General features: G+C 37.2%; 1 non-coding gene across 1 annotated transcript; it reads right to left on the bottom strand.

Moving 5' to 3' along the window:
* Nucleotides 1–8661: 8661 nt before the first annotated feature.
* LOC131764741 (U6 spliceosomal RNA) lies at nt 8662–8765 on the bottom strand. Its single transcript, XR_009337941.1, has one exon. It is a non-coding gene; the product is annotated as a U6 spliceosomal RNA (small nuclear RNA).
* Between the last annotated feature and the right edge of the window lie 2876 nt (nt 8766–11641).

The following is an 11641-nucleotide window of genomic DNA, read 5'->3' as shown; positions in this document are numbered from 1 at the left end:
TGGAAGACTTATATCTTATGGGCCGTATTAGAGCAATTAATGCTTGCTGATATAACGAAGTTTTTGTCCCTTCTCCAAAATCCTAGTGGCTTCACAGAATCTGTTCCTTGTTCATGTAAATTCACTGTAAGTATTCCAGGTTAGGTGTCTCTTCTCTAAAAGTTAATCCAGAGAGCCCAGGTTCTTTCTCTCTTGAAACACAGCTGATTTCCCCTTTGCTTTCAGCCCCAAAGGTGGAAAGTGAGCAAACTTGACAGATTGTTTTATGACCATCCTTGGAAGGGGCACATATTTCTTCCTCCCATATTCCATTGGCCAGAACTCAGCCACATGATTCCACCCAGCTGCAAGGGATCCTGAGAAAACTAGCTCAACTGCATGCCCAGGAACAAAAGGAGAATAGAGTATTGATTAACACTTGTAGTCTCTGCCTCGTGGCCTACCAAACTTCTATTTTGCAGAGTTATGTATAATGGAAAAGGAGAAAAAGGAGTAGTGAAGTTGTTATAGAATATATGCCCATGTAGATAACTTAGAAGACTATCTGGATTTCGGGATTTACTCTTAACACTGTAAACATTTGCTGGCAATCTCAAAGGTCCAGGATGGGGGTTGAGAAAATTTCTGTAAAGGGCTAGATACAAATATTTTAGGTTTTCAGTGACTTATGGTCTCTGTCGAAATGACTCAATGGTCATTGTAGCACAAAACCATGCATAGGTAATATGTAAACAAATGAGCATGAATATGCACCAATAAAACTTTATTTACAGGCTTCCCTGGTGGCGCAGTGGTTGAGAATCCGCCTGCTGATGCAGGGGAGACGGGTTCGTGCCCCGGTCCGGGAGGATCCCACATGCCGCAGTGCGGCTGGGCCCGTGAGCCATGGCCCCTGAGCCTGCGCGTCCGGAGCCTGTGCTCCGTAATGGGAGAGGCCACAGCAGTGAGAGGCCCGCGTACCGCAAACAAACAAACAAACAAAACTTTATTTACGAAACAGGTGGCAGGACAGGCCTTGGTTTGGCGACCCTTCAGCCACAATATTAGGTAATCTGTTATTTTGCAAGAATTTCAGTCTCATGCCCAGATAATTTTGCATAGTCAGTGAGCATAGGGGACTGCCCAGCAGTAACATCAAAATATGGCTTTGCTGGGCTGGAATTTACCTGGTCAGACCACAGGGAGTATCACTTGTAGCAGAAGAGAACAGAGTTACTTTGTGAAAACTGTCCTTGGAATCAAAGGTAACTACTTGAGCTGGTTATGAAAGAAAAGAGAAAGTGACAAGGGGAAGACAGTGGTGGAACACAGCTAGATGTTATAGTGAATTTCTCTTAACTTTGATTTGTCTTAGAGGAAGGATTGGTTTTTCTTGCCTGTAGAGATAACCTTTCTAGATTTCACTGTTTCTTAAATCCTGAGGAATCTCATATTCACCCTTATTTTTACCAGTCATCTCCACTTTATCCTTTTAGACCGGTCTATCTCCTTTATATCGTAAGTGCCTTCTTGAGATCTTGTTGTCTCTTCTAATTAGATCTGCCAAATGGTGCAATAAAGCATGTATGAATCACACAGATCCAAGTTCGAGTCCCTGATCTTTCACTCTCTAGCCCTGGGATTCAGCACTTCACCCTCAGTCCCAGTTTCTTCATTCTTAAAGTTGGCATAATCATAGTTTCAAACTCATAGCTTTGTTTTTGTGTAGATTAAATGTTAGTCTATATAGACCACTGAGTTCAGTTTTTTTTGGTACCTAGTAAGCCCTTGTAAACAGTTTATTAATTTTTTTTCAATAACCCGATTTTTAATGAAATAAGATTTCTAGAACCATAAGTCTACCAATGTTTCAGCAAAGTCAACAGTTACTTTATTTATTTTTTTTGGCTCCAAAGCCCTTTATTCATTTGATATTGTTAATACCATTTCCTTGACATACTTTTCTGCTGTAATGTTCATGGCATTGCACTTTTTCGTTTTTTTTTTTACACTTTATTCTTCATGTGCTTTGATGGCTTTCTTTCTCTGACTCCTAAAATGTGATGGTGGATGTGGTTTATTCCTGTAACCCTTCCGCATGCCTCCCCCGCCCCCGCCGCCCCCGCAGCTCACTCTCCAGAACGCTTACAGAGCAGCAACCCTCAACAACCCCCAAAACAAAACAAAATCCTTAGGTTCAGTGCTTCAAAATCTCTCATTTGCAACTTTATGATTAGCTGATATTTCCATGAGTATCTTATTCATATCAAAGCATGTCCAAACCAAACTGAATATGTGGTCTGAAACTTGATTCATCTTTCTAACTTGCCACCACTGCTTCAATTTCCCAGTCTTACAACGTTTAAGTCATGTTCTACTCTCCTACTTCTTCTCCTCTCATATTCATTCGGTTCTCAAGTCCTGTCCTTTGTGCCAAATATCCTATCTTCACCATCTGTTTAAAAGAAACTCAGGTCTCATCCCTGAATTAATTCCTGCCCTCAGTGTCTCTCCGTTTGTCCTTCCATCCATCCATCCATCCATCTATCCATCCATGCATAGATCAACAATCATTAAGGCCTTACTGTGGGCCAAATAGTCTGCAGGCTTCACTGTGAGTAATACATGAAATATCTGACAACTGCTAGCTTTTCAAAAAGTACCTTCTCTTGGGGAACACTAGACATTGATCACATCTATATACTATGGACTCAAACTGTCTTATGCTAAAATCATGGCTCCATCACTTTCTATGAACTTAGACAATTTGCTTAACCTCTCCATGACTCATTTTCTCATGTGCAAAATGTGGATAATAATCATACATCCTTGAGAGATGTTTTGTGAGTACAAATTAGGAGGTGGCACATCTAAACCTTAGCACTGTGGCAAACCTGTAAGAAACCCTCAATAAATGTTAGCCCCTATTATTGTCATTATTATTATTAATGAAAAATGGAAGGATAATTGCGACAATAAGGCCACACATGTTAAGAGCCAAGATGGGTCATCTCGAGTTATGGTGATTCAAGGTCATGGGTGAGCTACGGTCTTTGTGGAATCAGTTTATTTAACATCCCAGCACAAACGTAGGCTGTGTACTTCTGAGTGGTGCTGGTAAGACTGAGTATGATTGGTGTTGATCTCTAGTAATAAGCCAGGACATGAGGACTTCCTCCTATTCATTATGGGGAGACATTTTAGATTTTTGAGCATGGGAAAAATTTGATGGAATCGATATTTTAAAATAACTTAAAATCTTACAATGATCCCCTATTCCCGTATGCCTGACCCTTATAAAGGCCAATTTTATAATTTATCCCCATTTATATATTGCATTGTCCCAAGTGGAGTAAGAATGAACTATGCATTATTTCAGAGTGTTTATTTTTGGTACATAATAAGTATTCAGCAATTACTTGATCATTTACTGAAATATGACTTCTTTGATTGAAGCAAATGATTTCATAATTTTCAGATCACTTTATTTTATGAAGATATATTCATGTTGTCACTTAGTTCCATGGTTACATTCAGTACTATCAAATCAAGGATAATTTATGGTTAAAAATGCGTGTGGTGCTTTGTTACAAGACAAAAAGTCTGTAGATACACCAGCCAAGTCATCTCCACTGCTGTAAAATTAGAGAACAAAATCAACTGATTATAATTCTGAGATACAGTCTTCAGAATGATTAAGAACTTGATTATTCTACGGAATTTTACTTATATATGAACATCACCCCTGTTTTCCCCATCGGGAGAAAAAATCAATTTAGATGGAAACATCTTATTTGGCTCTACTTTGGTGGCTTTGCTGTTTTGATCAAATACTGTGATTGTAAAGACCAAGGAGCTATTTTAAATAGTTTACCTCTCAGAATAAAATATATTTGTTTTTAAACTTGGCCAGCTACTATGCCAAGCCAGTATTTACCGAGAGCCTTTATGAAATGGCTGTTTGGACAAATTGGACTATAACCATGTGGATGCATGGACGGAAGACAAATCAGTCTTAGGGAATGCATTTCAACGGGCATGAGTTGTGTGTACCTCTAATAGGCAAGAGCCCTTTGTTTTTGGAGCCTTGGCGTTGGCCTGGCAGGGTGGTGAAGATCCTGCCTGTGCTTTCCAGCTCATAGCAGGGTGCTCTACTTCTGCTCACTTCCTGAGCATCCTGTAAGCAGCACTGTTATCAGAGCTACATTTCAGATGAAAGGAATCCCTATTATGGCAGATACTGAACATCTCCGCAGGATATCGCTTGGTAAGGATTAGGCTGTTATGAAGGCAGTGAATCTCTCCAACTTTAGATACAAGAAGGAGCTATTGCTTCCATAAGGTATTCAAGGTGGTCTTTAAAACATACTAAAGTTCCATTTATTCCAAATATTAGAAAATTAACTATTCTGGTTCAAGGAGAGAGTTCCATGTTACATGTTTCCCATATGCAGATTATGTATATATGTGTTAGGTAATGATTCAGGTAGCATTACAGACTCTTTCTTTCTCCTAAGATAATTTATATGAACAATGGTATCACTATACAATTTAGCTGTATTCTTCACTTGGAGGGCCTCCGAAATACTCGCAAAGTCTAAGGTTCACAAAAGCGTCTGGTTGTCAATTATGTGCCTGTGCCTATTTTGCAATTCCCTTTTAAAATCTGAATGATCCTTTTAAGTTCAGTTTACTGCTTTGACCCTAGAATACCACATATTTTATTGATAGGGTTATTTATTTCTCAAGGAATATGAAATAAAGATATAAAAATGTGTTTTCTAGATGAACCCTTTTTAGTATGCATTATGCGATTTATGTTTTTCCCTTTCTGTCTCTCTCCATTACTCCTGCTTACTTAGGGAAGCAATGTTTGCTCGTGTTTTAGGCTTGTTATTTTTCTGACTTTATTATGCACTTTTCTGAGTTTAATGTGCACCATAGATGCCCCGTATAATGACACTTTCTGTACCCTTTTTACAGAATTTCAATCTCTGGGGAATCAAGAGCACAGACAAAGTCATCCATCTTCAACGAATATACAAGATTACACCTACTGACGGAAGTAAGTACAAAATTGGTGATGCTCTCCACCACCAGAATTACATTTAACTACCGATTCCCAAGGAGGCTGATTCATTTGCCAAAGGATATGAAGAAAACCACAGTCACCATTTCAGAGAACATATTTTATTTTCCCTCTTTGAGATAATTCCAACAAGGGCCTGTTTCACCTTACATTTTAGGTTACATGATGGTGAGAAAATTCTATAACTGAAAGGATAAGAGTTTATTATGGTAAGTATAAAATAGAACAAAACAGTTGGCTTTCTACAGCATTTTACAGGAAACCTCTTCTGACTTTCTATAAACAATTCCTTTGGTAAAGTCTCCACTTTATGTTGGTTTGCTCTGTCATCAGTGTAGAGTTATGGCTTGAATAAATTCTTGTTGAGGCTTGAAGGTTGGCATGGGACTGTCTTTCTATTCTAGACCTTATAATGGATGTGTGTAATTCGTCAAGTGTGGAACATATGCCTTGCTTTATTCACAAACTTTCACAGAAGTTAATTGCCAGCTATCACCTTCAAAATCTGGCAAGTCTTTGATATTTAAATCATTTGAGTAAGAATTAGTCAGTAAGGCTTTGCAATTTGTCCCTAGTAAATATGTTAACTTACTTTCAAAATGAAAATGTTTCAATAGCATTTTAAATTTTCAAAATGAAAATATTTCAATAGCATTTTAAATTTTTCAAAAAGTTACTATTATGCTTCATTAGATATCTTGGTGAGCATTTTTTTTTGGCTGTGTTGGGTCTTCGTTGCTGTGCGTGGGCTTTCTCTAGTTGCGGCGAGTGGGGGGCTACTCTTCATTGCGCTGCACCGGCTTACTGTGGTGGTATCCCTTGTTGCAGAGTACAGGCTCTAGGCGCGCGGGCTTCAGTAGTTGTGGCTCGCGGGGCCCTAGAGTGAGGGATCAGTAGTTGTGGCGCATGGGCTTAGTTGCTCTGTGGCATGTGGGATCTTCCTGGACCGGGGCTCGAACCCGTGTCCCCTGCATTGGCAGGCGGATTCTTAATCACTGTGCCACCAGGGAAGTCCCTTGGTGAGCATTTTATCTTTTCACTGTATCTGAATTTTGGAGTGAGTGTGTGAATTAAAGACATGATTAGGCCGCCAGATAATATCAGTTTATAAAAACTTTATTTGCAATTTATTTCAGTAGCGTTTAGTGGAAAATTGTGTTTTCTGTATGTACATTAGATTTGTCGTATTTTTATGTGTTAAAAACACGGTATCCTCCAAATATTTATTTTATAAAGAAAAATGTTTAGGAATATAAAACAAACTTACTTTTATTTATTCTGTCTTGTCTTCTTTTTTAACTGGACTCTTAATACTTACCAGTGTCTTGAAAACTCACAAAAATTGCATTATACATTATGCTTTCATAATTTCTGACTATTAGATAATTATGAAAAATAAAAAATATCTTTCTTCTGTTCATGATAGCCAATTGTTGCATGAAAGAACAGATATGATATTGGTTGAAATACCATAATATAAATATTTATTTTGTTCATAATAATTGTATCTGGTCCTGGAATAAACATCAGTCTAATTTTGAGAAACAGAAACAAGTTTTCCCCAAATGTATTTTTCATTGGATGAAGCAAAGAAAACATGTTTGGTATACAAGAATTGTTGTTAATTACCTTGTGTGTAAGATATTTATCAATTTTTCAGCCCTAGATGTTTCCACCAAAACGAGTCTTCCTTTGAACATGCATAATAGAAAAAACACACTATATTGGGCAGAGTTGTTTTGTACTTCCTCTTAAGCAATTCATTAAAATTTAGATAAATTTTAAGCTCTTTTGTTTTAAAGTGGACTAGGTATATATATTCCACTTTGTTTTCAGATGCAAATGGTTAAGTGTTTTGCATTCTAATCAGTAAACAGCCCTGTGACTAAATCATAATTTAATGATCTCTTCCTAGAGAGATAATGATGCAAAATTTAGATCTGAAAAGAGGATTCTCAGTTGTATATAACTGGGCTGATCTTTCTGTAAAATCTCTGCAGACTTTGTAGTTGTGCTAATAATAAAACCCTGGATGAAATCTACATTATGAAAGATGCTATATTTTTGTTTAGGAATATAAATTATTGAAACATATCTTTATATATGAAATGGTATTTATTTATTTATTTGCGGTACACGGGTCTCTCACTGTTGCGGCCTCTCCTGTTGCGGAGCACAGGCTCCGGACGCGCAGGCTCAGCGGCCATGGCTCACGGGCCCAGCCGCTCCGCGGCATGTGGGATCTTCCCGGACCGGGGCGTGAACCCTCGTCCCCTGAATCAGCAGGCGGACTCTCAACCACTGCGCCACCAGGGAAGCCCTGAAATGGTATTGTTTTGTACGTGTAATAACGTGTATTTTCTCTTGAGTTGGGAGAATTGTCTCAGTTTTACTGGAAGTAAGAGCTAGGGCTTTTTGTTTAAAGAGTCACGTATACTTTAAATAAATTGGAAGAAAAAAATAGTCTTTTACATTTACCCACATATTTCCATTTCCAGGTTCTTTATTTCTTTTTAAAGATCTTAGTTTCATCTGGTATTATTTCCCTTCAGCCTTAAAAGGTACTTTCAACATTTCTTTAGTGCAGCTCTGACGGTGGTAACCCTCTTTAGTTTTCTTTTATCTGGAACTATCTTTATCTTGCCTTCATACTTGAAGAATACTTTCACTGGATCTAGACTTTTAGGGTTTTTTTTTTTTTTTTTTTTTTTTTTCTTTTAGCACTTTAAACTTGCTATTCACCTGTACGTTATGTGTTGCTTTTCTCTCTGTCTTCTTTCAAGGTTTTCTTTTACTCTTTGTTTTTTAGCAGCTTAATTACTGTGCTCCTAGGTGGCGTTTTCTTTGTATTTATTCTGCTATAGCATTGCTGAATTCCTTGAATCTATACATTTCTGACTTGCATCACGTTCGGTAAATTTTTGCCATTATTTCTTCAAATATATTTTATGCCCCATCTTTCTCTCTTCTTTTGGGACTCCAATTATACACATATTAAGTATTTTGAAGCTGCATTCATTTTTCTCCCTCCAATCTTGTCTCTCTCTTTGAGGTTGGAAAATTTCTGTTGATCTAGCTGACAGACTGGGTCCTGCCCTCTGGTTAAAAGCTATAAAATAGGAAATCCATCCAGTGCTGTTTCCTTCCTCTGGGTTTCTACCCTTTCCAGCATCTGCCTGTTTGGAGAAACCTTCCAGCTCTTTCAGTTATTATGTTTATATTCTATCCATTCTTTACAGCATTTTTGTTTGCTTGTTTGTTTTTATTTTATTTTTAAGTTTTTATTATGGAAAATGCAAACATAAGCAAAAGAGAGAAGAGTTTGAGGACCCCCTCCACCATGACCTGTCACCGAGCTTCCAACATCTAACTTGTAGACAATCTTGTTTCAAATATAATGGTACTACTCACCCCTCCTCCCAGATTATTTTGTTTTAAATATATCAGCATGTATCTCTAGATAGGGATTAAAAAAAACCCCACAATATCATTATCACAACAAAAAAATTAACAATAATTCCTTAATATTACCAAACATCTAATGAGTATTCAAAGCCCCCAATTGTTCTACATATATATAATTTTTTTAACAGAAAAATATGGAACGCTTCACGAATTTGCGTGTCATCCTCGCACAGGGGCCATGCTAATCTCTGTATCGTTCCAATTTTAGTATATGTGCTGCCGAAGCGAGCACTCTTTACAGTTTTTATCTACAGGAGGGTTGGTCCTGAAAGGAACCATAACTAGAATTCCACAACTTTACATTGGAAAGAATTTCTTATGTTACAAATCTTTAAAAATATAATTTTAGACTGTTTAATCATCATAAGGTTGCAGAATAATTTATTAAGTTGAACAACGTGAAATCACCATGTTTGCAGGACTGACATAGTAACAATTTCATATAATTCAACCTGATAATTATGTTCTCAGGTATTTATAATTAATTTTATCATTGAGTATTTATGGGCATATTGAGTTACCTGTATTTCAGGTTATTTATGTTGTATGGAGTTGTAGAAGTGGAAATCCTGGGTCCAAATTTATGGACATCCTTAAACTTATTGAGTATAATTGCTAATTTTATTATTTAATTTTCAAACAATAATACATAATGTAATTATTTTTCCTAAAATGGTTGCATGAATTAATGGTGTCTAAAATGGCCTCTGTCCTAAAATTGGGTAATGCAATTATATTTGGACTTTGCTTTTCTGTTTTGTTTTGTTTATTTTCATTAGCCAAAATATGATCAAGTTATTTACTTTGATTTATGTTCTATGGTTGTTTGTTATTATCTACATTGCATATATTCATGGTACTTGTCAATTCATGTATGTTTTCTTTGGATACTGTATCAGAATATTTTAGGCACCCTGGAATATTCCAGACTTTCATCATCAAATTTCTTCCTTTACTTATATTTGAGAATATTAAAATTTGCTTAATTTTAGGAAAATTTTATTCTGGCTTCTTTATACAAGATAGGAAAAATTTTAGACGTGTTTCCCATTTGTATTAGTGCAATGGACTGAGCAATAGGAAAAAGAATATGAGCCAATAAATTTTGCTAGTTTTGGGGCTTCCCTGGTGGCGCAGTGGTTGAGAGCCCGCCTGCCGATGCAGGGGACACGGGTTCGTGTCCCGGTCCGGGAAGATCCCACATGCCGCGGCACGGCTGGGTCCGCGGAGCCTGTGCTCCGCAACGGGAGAGGCCACGTCAGTGAGAGGCCCACGTACCGCAAAAAAAAAAAAAAAAAAAAAAATTTGCTAGTTTGGAGGAAACAGTGTATATATAGGCAATATAAGGGTTATGTAAAACTCATGCCTATAGTTCAGTGTCCTTAAATGTTTTAGCATGAGCTGGCAAAAAACTACCTGAGTGAGAAACACAAAAGATATAGCGGCAGATAGAAGAACTAATGCTTATATGATAAGGCAAATCTTTTGTGTCAATACAAACAGGGGATTCAGAATCCTTGCTGTGGGCTTATTGTACTGTGGCGTAGGGTTTGGAATGCCTTACAGAGTTTGTCTGTTTATCATATTCTAAAAAACAACGTGAAAAAAATCGATTGATAAGTCTCATTTAACCTCTGAAAGAAAATAAATCCAGTGCAATGACTGTAAATAATTGAGTTATGGTTTCTGTTAACACAGTATAACATACTAGCAATATGTGCTTTAAATGCATCTCTGCTAATTAATTTATTTTGCAGGAAAAAAGTCAAATGAAAGCATGAATTATGGCCACTAAACACTACAGGGATAGGACTAATTGGTCCATGGCTCCTTTTAAAAGAGTTAAAAATGTGTCCCCAAAGAATGTACTATTATGTCATAATTTTTTTAAAAAAGTAAAGTCCACATACATCTAGATTCATGCCAAACTTTAAGAATGACTTAAAATGGATGACAAATACCTATGGCACATGAGAATCATTTCTTGTGTAATATCAATGACAGGCGTCATTAATAGATCACTTTGTCCTTTCCTGCTGAACTCAGATATAGGGGGGAATCCTTTGGACAGAGTATTTCAGGGGGTCATTGCCAATCAGATCAGTGATCTCACGAAAGGAAGACTTTTTACCATGCACATCCCTTTTACTAAACAACCAAGAGAATAATCTTACTTGGGCATTTATAGTGAATAAAAATGATTTCGATCACAAGAAACAGGAAACCAATGCAAACTATTTTATGTAAAATATTTTTCCGCTCACCTAGCTACAGAGTCAAGATGTATTCCAGTTTCAGCTTTTAATAAACAATGAACTTTCAGCTTATTTGAAGATCTAAGTCTTCAAATAAGAATGTCAAGTAACTGTCTCTCTCCTTTTCTTTTCCCTGTGGTGCTTTCATTCTCAGGCGTGCTCTAAGTGTTGATAAAAAACACCCTCACTTACCTCATGCCTGCTGAGCAATCGTCAGTTTTTATCCCCATTGCTCAGAGTGATTCCAAGGTGGGGCTCTCGTCGGCTCCTTTTGAATCTTCCTTTCATTGCTCTGATCAGAGGGATTGAAAATATTGGTTGTTCATGCCTGTGTCACCTGGACCAGAGGTAGATAAGAAGCATTGGACTTAGCCTCAACTCAGCCATATAAACACAGGGGGATGTTATTCTCTAAAGTTGGTTGAGCTCTACAAATGCAGATAAATGCCAGGCAAACAAAAAAATAGCACTGTCCACTGCAATTTCCATTCTTATTTTCCTTTACTATTCTGAAATCGTTCTGATGACAGAGATCACAATTGTATTAGTTAGGGAAAAGGTTAAACAGTTATAATAAAGACATCCCCAAAGACATTGGCTCAAAGAAGAGATAAAGTCATTTCCTGGTAGGAAGTGGGCTCCAATCCATGGAGTCATCCAGTGACTCAGGCTAAGGGGTGTTTTTTTTGTCATCTTCAACATAAAACTTTTGCCACTGCAGGCTAGCTAGAAGGAAAAAGAGCTGTGAAGCTAGATTATTTTTAAGTAGATGACCTGGAAGTTGCCAACTACATTTTTCCTCATGTTGCTTTAGTGAGAGCTTAGTCTTGGGTTCATACTTGGCCATGAGGGA

This window comes from Kogia breviceps, chromosome 10 (genome assembly GCF_026419965.1).
Source record: "Kogia breviceps isolate mKogBre1 chromosome 10, mKogBre1 haplotype 1, whole genome shotgun sequence".
In the NCBI taxonomy this organism is placed as follows: Eukaryota; Metazoa; Chordata; class Mammalia; order Artiodactyla; family Physeteridae; genus Kogia; species Kogia breviceps.
The sequence above is the reverse complement of the archived record's forward strand: the minus strand, read 5'-3'. Positions and strand labels throughout refer to the sequence as shown.